The 14,580-nt window shown below is 32.9% G+C and overlaps 1 protein-coding gene and 1 non-coding gene across 3 annotated transcripts in view; both read right to left on the bottom strand.

Annotated features, from left to right (window-relative positions):
• LOC135124205 (inactive dipeptidyl peptidase 10) overlaps positions 1 to 14,580 on the bottom strand; it is a 114,458-nt gene that overhangs the window by 86,660 nt on the left and 13,218 nt on the right. The window lies entirely within an intron of this gene.
• On the bottom strand, positions 2,967 to 3,038 carry Trnah-gug (transfer RNA histidin (anticodon GUG)). The gene has a single exon. It is a non-coding gene; the product is annotated as a tRNA-His (tRNA).

The raw sequence follows: 14,580 nt of genomic DNA, 5'->3' as shown, positions 1-14,580 counted from the left end.
ATTCATCTTAATTTAGTCATTAACGAACAACAAATTCCCTGTGAAAGTGTTGTTAAAAATTTAGGTGTAATCCTTGATTCATGTCTGAATTTTTCACAACATGTTTCTGCATTATGCCGTTCAAGTTATTTTAAACTAAAGCAGCTTGCTCCTCTCAGACAATCTTTAGATCAGGACACTAAACTCATTTTAGTTAAATCAATAGTATTGTCTAACTTAAATTATTGTACTCAAGTCTATGGTCCGTGTCTGTCGGAGTATGACAAAATCAAACTTCAAAAAATTCAAAATAGTTGTGTGAGATTTATTATTAACGTACCGAGATTTCAACATATTTCACCATATATAAAACTTTTAAAAGAACTTAAGCTAAATGAACAGCGTTTCTTACATTACGTAAATTTCATTAAAAAGATTCTAGAAACTCATGTTCCTGAATATCTTTTTGTTAAAATGATTAAAAGAAATGAAATAAATATAAGAGACTTAAGACATGTTGATCAACGACTCGAGATTCCTGTTCACAGAACTGCAAAGTTTCAGTCGTCTTTCTCCTACTTAGCATCACATATTAACAATAATTTTTTGATATATTTAAATGCATCCAGTTCTTGTATCAAAAAGAGAATTAAGTCTGATATTTTAAATGGTCACGACATAAATGTTAATGTTCGTAGATTTTAAGTTTGACTATGTTTGTTAGGTTGTTTTATTTATTTTACTTATTTACGTATTCTAATTGTATATTGTATGTTTAATGTGTGTAGGTATGAGTTAGAATCGTTTTAGTATCAGGGTTAGCCTGCATTCTAACTTTTGGTACGCTGCTCTAGTTGTGCAATAAACTTATTCTTATTCTTATTCTTATTCTTATTCTTATTCTTATTCTTATGATTATGAGGATTTTGAGAATTTGATGCTTTGAAAATTTCGATGATTTGGTGATTTGAGGATTTTGAAAATTTGAACATTTTGAAATTTGATGAATTTGAGAATTTGAGGATCTGCTGTTTTGATTATTTGAGGATTTTGTGTTTTGAAATTTGTGTGCTTCTGAGAATTTAAGGATTTGAGGATTTTGAGAATTTGAGGATTTCCTATTTTGAGGAACTGAAGATTTAGTGTTTTGAAGATTTTGAATATTTGAGAATGTTGAGTTTTTTTTTAAATTTGGTGATCTGAGGATTTTGACAATTTGATGATTTTGACAATTTGAGAATTTTTGAGTATTTTGAGGATTTGAAGCTTTGGTGGTGTGAGGATTTAAGAATTTTGGGGATTTTTTCAATTTAGTAATTAAAGAATTTCGAGGATTTAGATTCTTGAGGATTTTAAGGTTTATGAGAATTCGAAAAATTGGATTATATACGGATCTGGTGTTTTGACTATTTTGAGGATTTGAAGCTTTGGTGATTTAAGGATTTAAGGATTTTGGGGATTTTTTCAGTTTAGTAATTAAAAGATTTTGAGGATTTAGATTATTGAGGACTTTAAGGAATTTGAGAATTCGAAAATTTGGATTATATGGGGATTTGGTGTTTTGGAATTTTTGAGATTTGAGAATTTGATATTTTTAGGATTCTGGTGATTTTGAGAATTTGATGCTTTAAAAATTTCGATGATTTGGTGATTTGAGGATTTTGAAAATTTGAAAATTTGAAAATTTGATAATTTCATGAGTTTCAGAATTTAAGGATTTGCTATTTTGAGGAACTGAAGATCTGATGTTTTGAAGATATTGAGTATTTAAGAATCTTGAGTTTTTTTTTTAATTTGGTGATCTGAGGATTTTGACAATTTGAGAATTTTTGAGTATTTTAAGGATTTGAAGCTTTGGTGATGTGAGGATTTAAGGATTTTGGGGATTTTTTTCAATTTCGTAATTAAAGAATTTTGAGGATTTAGAGTCTTGTGAATTTTAACGATTTTGAGAATTCAAAAATTTGGATTATATGGGCATTTGATGTTTTAAGAATTTTGAGGCTTTCGAAATTTTTTAGCATTTTGAGGATTTGAGGATTTTTACTATTTGATGATTTTGAGGATTTAGGATTTTCAGAATTAGAAAATTTTGTAGATAGAGGATTAGATGATTTTGAGGATTTTTGGGGTTTCTAATTTGAGGATTTGGTGTTTTGAAAGTTTTGGGGTTTTGAGAATTTCGTGCTTTGAGTATTTTGAGAATTTGAAGATTTGGCGATTTTGGAGATTTTTTTAATTTGGTAATTTAAGGATTTTGAGTCTTGAAGATTTTAAGGATTTGAGGATTTGGTGTCTTGAGAATTTTGAAAATTTTGATTATTTGAGGATTTACTGTTTTGAAAATTTTGAGGATTAGAGGATTTTGAGGATTTAATGCCTTGAGAATTTTGAGGATTTGTTGATTAGAAGATTTTAAGAATTTGATGATATGCTGTTTTGAGGAATTGAAGATTTGGTGTTTTGAAGATTTAGGGTATTTGAGAATCTTGAGGGTTTTTTTTATTTGGTGATTTGAGGATTTTGAAGATTTGGTGGGTCTGGGGATTTGAGGTTTTTGACGATTTGATGGGTCTGGGGATTTGAGGTTTTTGAAAATTTGAGAATTTTGAGTATTTGAGGATTTTGTGCATTGGAGGATATGGGGATTTTGAAGATTTTTTGAGTTTGCTGATTTGAGAGTTTTGAAGATTTGGTGCCTTGAGGGTTTGGATTATTCTTATTTAAGGATTTGGTGTTTTGAAAATGTTAAAAATTTCATATTTTGAGTATTTTGGGAATTTTGGAAATTTTTTGAATTTGGTAATATTAGGATTTTGAGAATTTGATGTTTTGAGTATTTTAATTATTTGAGGTACATTTCAAACGTCTATTTTTTAAATCTCTTATTAATGTATAAAATAAATAAAAACGAGCATTTTCAGTGCTCAAATACATATACATTCTTAGCAACGAAAAATACAACTAAAATTATAAAAAAAATCTCCTGCCGTGACCAGGATTCGAACCTGGGTTACTACGGCCACAACGTAGGGTCCTAACCACTAGACGATCACGGCTGCGGAGATCATGCCAATCGTGCGATAATTTATGTTCGAAAACAGCGACTTTCTCTCCGCTCTACTTACACTCATTCCGAATTATTTCTTCGACCGTGACATTCCTCCACTGATTGTGAGCCACACCGTGACCTTTATTCCCCCGAAATTTATGAGTATAGAACGTGCACTTGAACCGCTTCACACTTTCAAACTTTACGCAGTAAAAACGAAATCAATTAGTGTTTTTTCGTTGGGCCTTTAGAGGTTTTGTGCGAGTTTAATTAGAGCAACGGTGCTACCGCCTGAGGTATTTGGTTGCTGATCCGGTGAACGTTGTTTATGTTTAATACTATCAGTAGATTGACCTCATGGATTAAATAACGTTTCTTTAACGTTAAACGCTAAAGAAAAAACGCGAACCAGTTGGAGGATGAATGAAAGGAATCTTTTAGAACAATTCCCTTAATTAATTCCGAGCACAAAATGTTTTATACTTTGTGGGTTGTTTAGGGCGAGTTTTTCAAAGAGTCTTCTTATAAATAGCGAAGTTTTACGATCGATCTTCTCGAGATGAGCTTCTAGGTGTATTTGTGCGACAAGACGATTTATGTACGTTGTCGCTCGCAGACGACTAAAAATATGATGATTTTTTGCTCGAACAAAAACAAGACTTCGTTCATGCTCCGCGAAGTCGAAGGAAACGGAGTTCTCGGTTCGATTTTTGGAAAAACCTCCACGTGGCGCTTTTTACTAGAATTCGTTCTACGTGTGGTTAAAATTTCATCACACTAGCTCGAAAACTGGCGCCTCGAAATGAAACCCCGACTTTCCCTTTTTGATAAATAAAGCAACTTGTAGAACAGCGACTTTTATCACCATAACAAACTTATGAAGTCACGAGCAGACTTGTCGTCTCTTTGGAAGTTCTCTAAAAATAAATATCCCCTACGAGGAAAAATCTCGCCGCTGTTTAATGCTTGCTTTACAAATGAACCCCATCGCATCCCTCGAAAAACTCGAGTGTCTCCCTTTTCATCTCCATTTTAATTATTCCCGTTTTCCCTTTGACTCGCATCCCCACTGTTTGTAATAATAGCTCTGTAATCAATACCCAGTCAACCGCGCTTTTATGTAAAAATAAAAGACAATAATTGCTCCCCTTTTCCACCCCAACACGGTTTTCTCGCTCGACAAGGTGTTCGCGTAATCACCCCTAATCCGCTTCATTTCGCAAAATCTCGAATTTTGCATAGACGCGCCCCCATCGAAAGAGAATAAATTAATTCCGCCTTCAGCCCTCATAAGTTGCGAAAAAATTAGATTAGGTCATGGGCACGGCTTTGTATTCTACTTGTTACACGATTAGGGGATGCTGGCACCCGGCCAACTACGCACAAATTGAATGTCTTGCGGTCCAGTTCGAAATTCGGAGAGGTGCGAAGGGCCGCCACCCCGCTTAATTGCTTTGAGGGTGTATTATAAGTAAGCCGACGAGATAGAGGAATAATTATACTTCCGCTACGTCTAATGACTCACTCGATTACATCAGGAGCGGGATAAAACAACAATTGAAAAAAGATTAGCAGTCGCTGCTGGCGTTTGCAGTTTCTTGGAAAAAGACAAATTATGGAAAGCGCGAGTAATAAAAAAACATATAAAGATGCTAATGGTTGTATTTTAGGATTCGGAACGCTGTTCGTGCTACTTTTATTACCTACTTTGTTTTGCGAGCTGCAACTGCTTTCATGCTCGAGTCGATGTTTATGTGTTTATTTTATACGGAGCGTATTTTGTTACGGCGGTGTCGAAGTTTTCGACGCTGTGTGTGAATATTGGAAGTTGGAAGGCTGAGGGAATCAAAGTTTGGAAGAGTTAGCCTCATTAAGGGATGTCGACGGGCGCCACTGGGAAAGGGAGATTTATGGCCAAAGGCAGGGAGGAGAAAGACTTCCAGAGAACAAAAACCTGTGTTGATTTTATAATCGCGCAACCACTAAATGTAAACTTAGTGCTGAAGTTCGATAAGAATTTGTTCTAAACGTCCACGTAGCACAAAGTTCACAATTATTTACTGTTGGTAATAAGTATATGTAAGTCACTTTATTATTACTATTATTATTTTTAAACCCATCATTGATCCGGAACTTACTCTGAGCAGCATACTCAGGTTACGAAAAATATGACGTTTCCAACAAAAGAGCTTTTGGAATTTTGAAAATTATATAGTGATTGGTTTGAATATAAAAATTTCAAATTATCGACTAAGTTACTTTAGTAGATACAAAAAAAAAGATGCTTTCGGAGAATTTTTTGAGTCCAGGATCTCGTCCAGGAGGTTCTAATTAGTAATGGCCCCAATTTTCAGAACGCTCAGAGGTTGGTGATCCGAAATAGTTTAAATTTGTCGGAATCTGAAATTTCCTGGCTGTAAAATGTTGTGGAAAACAAGATAAAAAAAAATCAATCACACTCTTCCGATTTGCCTGAAATCCTGAAATTGAGTTTTGAGACTAATTTTGCACTGCAGAAATCACTTCTACTATCAGCTTGTTAAATATTGAAATGATCTCAAAATATCGCATCTCAATCAGCATTTCAAAAATTTTTTTTCAAGTTCACAGGTTCACCATTTCAAAACATTCCTAGACCTCGATTTGCGGTTTGTTTTTCGATTTCTTGGAATGTTTCAGTAGCAAAAAATGAAGCTTTGGACCGAATAAATTAGCCGTTTGGTTGTGAGAGACCGTTTCTCAGGCTCCCTCTCCGGAATCGAACCTTGATTCCCCGTTACCCGTTACAACCATAGGCGGAATCTTATAAAAAAATCAAAAATATTCAAAAACTTTCGTAGATAAGTTTTGAACTTGAATTCGTATTTACGAGGGACAAGTTAGAAGAAAATCAAATTTGAGACAGCTGAGGTCACAAATCTGGAATTTTCGTGATGAAACCTGACGTACAAATTGTGGAGGAGCCGAAATTAGAATTAGTATAGAGACAACTTTTCAGAAAGCTGAGAGCTACGAGTATAGTAATGGAGATAGTTTGAAATTTTCGAAATCTGATATTTTTGAATTATAAGATACTGTGGAAAACAAGATAAAAAATCACACTCTTCCGAGTTGCCTGAAATGTAGTTTTTGGACTAATTTTGCAGTACATATTATAGTAATTAAATGATTTTGTGGATTTAGATTCTTGAGGATTTTGAGGATTTTGAGAAATCGAAAATTTGGATTATATGGGGATTTGGTGCTTTGAGAATTTTGGAGATTTGAGAATTTGATGTTTTTAGGATTCTGAGGATTTTGAGAATATGATGCTTTGAAAATTCCGATGATTTGATGAATTGAGGATTTTGAAAATTTGAACATTTTGAAAATTTGATGAATTTGAGAATTTGAGGATCTGCTGCTTTGATTATTTGAGGATTTTGTGTTTTGAAATTTGTGAGCTTCTGAGAATTTGAGGATTTGAGGATTTTGAGAATTTGAGGATTTGCTATTTTGAGGAATTGAAGATTTAGTGTTTTGAAGATTTTGAATATTTGAGAATCTTGATTTTTTTTTAATTTGGTGATCTCAGTATTCTGACAATTAGACGATTTTGAGAATTTTGAGTATTATATGGATTTGAAGCTTTGATGATTTGAGGGTTTAAGGATTTTGGAGATTTTTTCAATTTAGTAATTAAAGAATTTTGAGGATTTAGATTCTTGAGGATTTTAAGGATTTTGACTATTCGAAAATTTGGATTATATGGGCATTTGGTGTTTTGACTATCTTGAGGATTTGAAGCTTTGGTGATTTGAGGATTTAAGGATTTTGGGGATTTTTCAGTTTAGTAATTAAAAGATTTTGAGGATTTAGATTCTTGAGGATTTTAAGGATTTTGGGAATTCGAAAATTTGGATTATATGGGGATTTGGTGCTTTGAAAATTTGATGCCTTGAAAATTTCGATGATTTGAAGATTTTGCAAATTTGAAAATTTGAAAATTTCGTGAGTTTTAGAATTTGAGGATTTGCTATTTTGAGGAACTGAAGATCTGATGTTTGAAGATTTTGAGTATTTGAGAATCTTGAGTTTTTTTTTAATTTGGTGATTTGAGGATTTTGACAATGTGAGAATTTTTGAGTATTTTGAGGATTTGAAGCTTTGGTGATGTGAGGATTTAAGGGTTTTGGAAATTTTTCAAATTCGTAATTAAAGAATCTTGGGGATTTAGAGTCTTGTGGATTTTAAGGCCTTTGAGAATTCGAAAATTCGGATTATATGGGGATTTAGTGTTTTGAGAATTTTGAAGATTTGGGAATTTGATATTTTTAGCATTTTGAGGATTTGAGGATTTTGACGATTTTGTAGATAGGAGGATTAGATGATTTTGAGGATTTTTTGAGGTTTATAATTTGAAGATTTTAAGGATTTGCTGTTTTGAAATTTTTGGGGTTTTGAGAATTTGATGCTTTGAGTATTTTGAGGATTTGAAAATTTGGTGATTTTGGAGACTTTTTGAATTTGGTAATTTAAGGATTTTGAGGATTTGGTGTCTTGAAGATTTTAAGGATCTGAGGATTTGGTGTCTTGAGGATTTTGAGGAATTGTTGATTTGAAGATTTTGAGAATTTGAGGATATGCTGTTTTGAGGAATGGAAGATTTGGTCTTTTGAAGATTTAGGGTATTTGAGAATCTTGAGGGTTTTTTATTTGGTGAATTTAGGATTTTGACGATTTGATGGGTCTGAGAATTTGAGGATTTTGAAAATTTGAGAATTTTGAGTTGTTCCATAGGTGGAATATTATTAAAAAAACAAAAATATTCAAAAACTTTCGTAGATAAGTTTTGAACTTGAATTCGTATTTACGAGGGACAAGTTAGAAGGAAATCAAATTTGAGACAGCTGAAGTCACAAATCTGGAATTTTCGTGATGAGACCTGACGTACAAATTGTGGAGGAGCCGAAAACCACTCAAAAATTAAATAAAAATAAAAAATCAGGAAACATCGGTTATTTATTTTGCGTAGAAATCTGATATTTTTGAATTATAAGATACTGTGGAAAGCAAGATAAAAAATCACACTTTTCCGATCTGCCTGAAATTGAGTTTCCTGACTAATGCCATTTTAAACGTGTTAAAGTCTCTAAGAAAAAAAAAACATCATAATTGAGGTGGGGTGGGTGGGTGGGGTTTATATTTTGGCTTTTTTTCTTAATATACGTAGTCGTCTTTTCAGAACAAGAATTTAAAACATGTTTCAAATGGTAAATTTTTGTAGGGTAATGGAGATTTTGCAATTATGTTCCGCCCCACGGTCTGATAACGAATGAGAAATTCATTACAATTGAAATCGCGGAGGTGGTATAGGATAGGTGGAGTTTATCCTTAGCTTTATTTTTTACTTAATATATAGGGTTTTCTTTGAATAACACGATTACCTAAGAAAAAATAAGGATTTAACAATTAAGCTCCGCCCCACGACTTACGACGGGTAAAAAAAATCATCACGATTAAGATCGGGCGGGTGGGCGGGGCTTATGTTTTGCCTTTTTTTCTTAATATACGTATATTAAGAAAAAAAAATGCAAAATACAAGCCCCACCCGCCCGCCTTGCCTCAATTCTGATGATTTATTTTATTCGTCGTTAGCCAAGAAGGCGGAGCTTAATTGCAAAATAATTTATTCTCTAAAAGAAATTACTGTGTAAGACATATTCTTGAGGAGCATCGTGTTATTAAAAAAATACTATAAGGGCAATTCTGAATCAAACCTCTTAAATTTAAAGGGTGTTAAATTGCAAATTTCCATAGTAACGAGTAAAATTTGTAAATCTGATTGGCTGTTTATTTTTTAACAACCTTTAAATTCCAACATGTTTGATTCAGAATTGGTCCTTTTGTATATTAAAGATTAAAGCCGGATTGAGACCGGGGCGGATGGGCGGAGCTTTTCTTTTGGCTTTCTTTTTTACTTAATACATATAGTTTGCTTTAAACAACGCAATTACTGAAGAACATGATTCACATAGCAATTTCTAGTAGGAAAAGAAGGATTTTGCAATTAAGCTTCGCCCCACGACTTACGACTTTTTGTTGTGAAACTATGACTACGTTTATTAAGAAAAAAAAAGCAAAATATAAGCCCCACCCACCCGCCCTGTCTCAATTGTGATTTTTTTTTATTCGTCGTGAGCTAAGAAGGCGGAGCCTAATTACAAGATCCTTATTTCTTTATAAGAAATGACCATGATTAAAAAAATACCATGTATACTAAAATTTAAAGCAAGATGAGACTGAGGCGGATGGATGGGCATTATTTTTTGGTTTTCTTTTTTACTTAATACATACAATTTGCTTTAAACAACACGATTGCTCAAGAACATGTTTCATATAGCAATTTCTAGTAGGGAAACAAGGATTTTGCAATTAAGCTCCGCCTCTGACTCACGACGAATAAAAAAATCATCACAATTGAGATAGGACGGGTGGGCGGGGCTAATATTATACATTTTTTTAATATACCTAGTAATCTTTTCACAACATGAAACTTAAAACCTGTTTAAAATGGAAAATTTATAGGTATAAGGAAATAACGATTTTGCATTTAGGCTCCGCCCCATAATTGCAAAATCCATATTTCCTTGTAAAAATGTACCATTTTAACTATGTTTTAAGTTTCTTGTTGTGAAAAGACGGCTGTGTATATTATGAAAAAGAAAGCACAATATAAACGAAAACCACTCAAAAATTAAATAAAAATAAAAACCAGGAAACATCGGATATTTATTTTGTGTAGATTCTTGTTTGGCAACTTAGAATTAGTATAGAGACAACTTTTCAGAAAGCTGAGAGCTGTAATAACGGAGATAGTTTGAAATTTTCGAAATCTGATATTTTTGAATCATAAGATACTGTGGAAAGCAAGATAAAAAATCACACTCTTCCGATCTGCTTGAAATTGAGTTTCCTGACTAATTTTTTAACGCAGGATTCATTTCTATTATCATTTGCTGAAAAAATTTTAAAAAAGTCAGGAGAATTCAAATAATGTAAAAATACCAATTTTCAGAAAGTTGAGAACCTGATTAATTAATCCAGACAGTTTGAAATACATTGTCAAAATTCTCGCGATTAAGAAATTTGTGAAAATAAGGTCAAAAAATTAAACCTATCCGATGTAGCTGAAATTTAATTTCTAGACCTATTTTGTAGTGTAAAATTTACTTCTACTATCAGTTGTTGAGAATCAAATCGGGTTCAAAAATTCGCGTTTCAGTCTACATCTAAAAAAATATTTTTCGAGTTTATATTTTCACAAATTCTATACTGTGCTAGATCTCAACTTGCAGTTTATACCAGTGTATTCCTTAGGGCTTTTTAGTAGAAATAAATCGTGTTCTGTTTTGGAAAAGTTAGCCGTTTGGGCCTGATAAACCGATAAAACTAACGATGCTCTTTGTCCGTAGATAGCATCTTATAAATTTCAAAAATATTTAGGAAATTCCATTGATTAATTGTGAACTCGAATTCGTATTCAGAAAGGACAAATTAGTAAGGAAACAAAATTTCAGACCCTTGAGTGCATAAATCTGGAAATTTCACTTTGAAGCACCGCGTACAATTGGTGGAGGAGCCGGGCGATAAATACAAAATTAAAAAAAAATCAGGAGAACACAAAGAATGTTTTTGCGTACAGATAACTCTTCAGCAGGTTACAATTACTAAATATATCAATTTTCAGAAAGTTGAGAACTTGATTAATCGAGACAGCTTGAAATGTTCGAAATCACAAATTTTTGAGAATGTGAAAAAATAAGGTGTAAAATGAAACCCTTCAGATCTGCCTAAAATTGAATTTCCAAACTAATTGTGTAGTGCACAATTCATTTCTGCTATCAGTTATTGAATATCAATTCGAGTTCAAAAATTCGCGTTTCAATCTACATGTCAAAAAAATTTTTCGAGTTTATATTTTCACAATTTCAAAACGATGCTAGATCTCAACTTGCGGTAATAAATCGTGTTTTGTTTTGGTTACGTTATTCGTTTGGGCCTGAGAAACCGATAAAACTAATGAGGTTTTTTCCCGTAGGTAGCATCTTATAAAAAATCAGAAATATTCAGGACGCCTCGTGGGTCAATTATGAACCTGAATTCGTATTTAGTTTGTAAGGAGACAAAATTTCACATAGTTGAGAGCTTAAATTTGGAAATTTTGCCATACGGCAGTGGGGGCGCCGGGCTACAAATAAAAAAGTAAAAAAAAATCGGAGTCCTCCGAAGAATTTTTTGTTCAGTTTTTCAATTTTACGATTTTCCAAATTTCAGATGTTTCAGTTTTTAGATTTTGGAATTTTTTTAATTACAGTTTTTCATTTTGTGTTTTTATTTCCCTTATTTTTTAATTTTTGGTTTTTCAATCTTCTGGCGTTATAATTTTCTTATTTTCAACGTGAAATTTTAAAATTTTTGTATTTTTCAATTTTTCGGTTCAACTTTTAGATTGTTTAAATTTCGTTTGTTCAATTTTAGATGTTTCGGTTTCTCAATATTTCAGTTTTTCGTTTCTTCAATTTTTGGTTGGCATTTTTCTAGTTTTCAATTAAAATTTTTCAAATTATTCACTTTTTCTAATTCTTGAATTTTTCGATCTTTAATTGTTACAATTTTTTTATTCATCCAACTTTTTTCGATTTTTAAGTTTCTTGGTTTTTAGTTTTTCAATGTTTCAATTTTAGTTTCTTCAGTTCTTCGATTTGCAATCTTTCAAGTTCAAGAAATGAAAAAATGAACTGACCAGCAAAAAACCGGCCAAAAATCGAAAAATCCACAAATTAAAAATTCAGTAACTGAAAAATTGTATTATCAAAAAAATTGAAGAAACGGTAAATTGAAAAAGCTTGAAAGTCGGAAAATTAAAAAACTGAAGAAATTAAAGTTGAAAAAACGAAAAATTATGAAACAGAAACATCGAAAAATCGAAAAATTTCAAAAATAAAGAAAATAAAAAATTATGTAATATCCAAAAATTGTAAAATCCAAGAAACAGGAAAAACGAAAAATTGCCACATCAAAATATTGGTCGAAAATAAATAAATCCAGATTTTTGTAAAAATTATTAGTTTAGTTTTTCGAATTTTATTTTTTTTGCAGTTTCAAAGTTAAATTGCAAAATGTTGTTATAGAATTTTTATTTTTGTTCAAAAATCTTTTTGGGTAAAACTGAACACGGATTCATAAACCACATCTGAAGAAATATCTTTTTTTTTATAAAATTAAAACAACATTAAAGTGTAAATTTAATTATCTGGACACATATTCAAACAGACGTCCGACAGACGAGCAATTTTTGCGAGGTCATGAAACGTCGAGAAAACATAAAAGTATCCAGTCGTCCGATGGACTCGGTTACAATAATTAAAAATTATAGCTCTCACTCTAAAACTACTCAATATGCTTTACACAGCCTCTGTGACTTTAAAACAACATCACCAGAATATCGATTCCCTCAAAGCAATAACAACTGAAATCCGACACTACCAATAACCCTGCCGAATTAATTTCGTCACTCGGCCCATTTCCAATATAGAGTGAAAAATGAGCAAGAACTGGCAATAAAAGCTCCATTTGCAACGTGATACATTTTTTATCGACGCACCTGACGCCGCTTTATTAAAAAAATGTTTATCGGATAATCATTAAGGACACCGCGAAAAAAATTCAAAAGTCGGGGAGCTTAAAGCTCCGATTCATCACGCCTCCGCCCTATCCCAAACAAAGGCCGATTCACTGATTGACGACATATTTCTCCCGGCCAGACCCAGATTAAAGCTTTGTCTGAATTAACTTTATCTTCGATCGAAAGTAAACTATGTGGAAGCTTCCTGAGCTTTTATGTGTATCTATATGAAATAATCGAGAAGCGAGCCAGGAATGGATTCGAGAGTCATCATTGTAAATCGTTTAGGGTTTATTGGTCAACTGTTGCTGGAATTGTGGAAAGGTGAAGCGATGTGTGCTAGTTCAATATTGACCGAGTCCGCGAATTTCGACCTTTAAAAATAAAGAAAAAGCGTTTGATGTTTTTGATGAATCAAATAATGTAATAGATAGGTGTGTATTTTTCACGGATGGAAAATATAAATTGTTTTCCCGGCGCATCCACCATATTCAATTCTGGAAGTGTATCAAGGGATATGTTTTATTGGGGAAACATGTAAAGCATAAATTCTTAAACAAAAATATAGTGAATTTATTTGACGGTTATGCTCCAGTTACGACCTTTGGGATAAATAAAGCTCATGCATAATGACGAACCATTCAAAAAAATAAAAAAATAAAGCGTCAGTAAAAAATTGTTTATGACGTACACTGTTACAAAGCGATAAAAAATTTAATGCTTATTGAAATTAAGCTCTAACCAACCTTTTTCATTAGTATGCGTTCTGAAAACTATTGCCCCGGCGCATCCACCATTTGTCGGCAAATTTCACTTCTCGTGACATCTGTCTGTTCAGTTTCTCCGGGCACGCACAAAAGTAAAAAACTAATAGCCCCGACTTGTCAAAAGCACAGTCTTCCCATGACACATGGCTAAAAGCTCCCTCCGGTATTCAAATCAGCCCTTGTCCTGCAGCTTTTAAGCCGTTCCATGCAAATGAGCTTTTCAGCTTTTTCAGTTGAACCCGTGCCAGATATGATCGAGTCGATTTTTTCTGGCAAGCAACACGTCGGTTACCGGAGGGCAGAGTCACGGAAGATAACGAGTTTAAAAGTTGATTCTGTGTATTGTAGAGCGCTCGAGAGCTTTGTCAATGTCACGCGATCAGGTTACATGGAGCTTTAAGCGCTCTGCTTGATTTATTTAGTACTCGAAAAGGTCGACGAACATTAAGGCGAAAATATTGGGCTGTTGATAGGACAAGGTGGAATAAATCAGGCGGGAGGCCGGAAAGGTGGTTGCGGGAAAGAGGTAGGAAAATTCCGACAGAAACTGTTGCTATCTGATTTTTGCTTCCTTGTATCAGGACGCAAACGCACGGGGTGTTTTTTAATGATGATAATAATATATAATAATAATGACAATAAACAAGTAGTGCAAAATTAGTAGTAACCCAGTTTCATTTATTTCATTTTATTTTCATCCAAAAATTTCTGATTTCCATCATTTCAAACTTTCCAGTTTTCTGAAAACTGGTCTTTTTACTGATTCGATCCACCTGAATGTGATTCCAAGGTCAGATTTGACGTGCAAAGCTTCCTCATTTTTTTTCGATTTAAAAGTGATTTTTTTTGTATCTTGATATCACTTTTCATTCTGAAAATTTGTTGCAATTTTTGGAGTAATGAAACCGAAAATAACTTCTACACGTCTAAATCTACACAAAAGGTCTTTCAGTAATTTTCTAGGAGTACTCGAAAAATGGTCAAAAAAATCATAAATAAATATTGATAAACTGAGGATTTTTGAAAAATTGGCGAAAAATCGTCAAAAAAATCCGAGAAATAGATCTCGACGAGCTGATTCGAACATTGATTATTCCAATTAAGCTTTGAAAAAA

This window comes from Zophobas morio, unplaced genomic scaffold (assembly GCF_036711695.1).
Source record: "Zophobas morio isolate AGI-343-1 ecotype UQ-CSIRO unplaced genomic scaffold, CSIRO_AGI_Zmor_V1 ptg000007l, whole genome shotgun sequence".
NCBI classification, from domain to species: Eukaryota; Metazoa; Arthropoda; class Insecta; order Coleoptera; family Tenebrionidae; genus Zophobas; species Zophobas morio.
The sequence above is the reverse complement of the archived record's forward strand: the minus strand, read 5'-3'. Positions and strand labels throughout refer to the sequence as shown.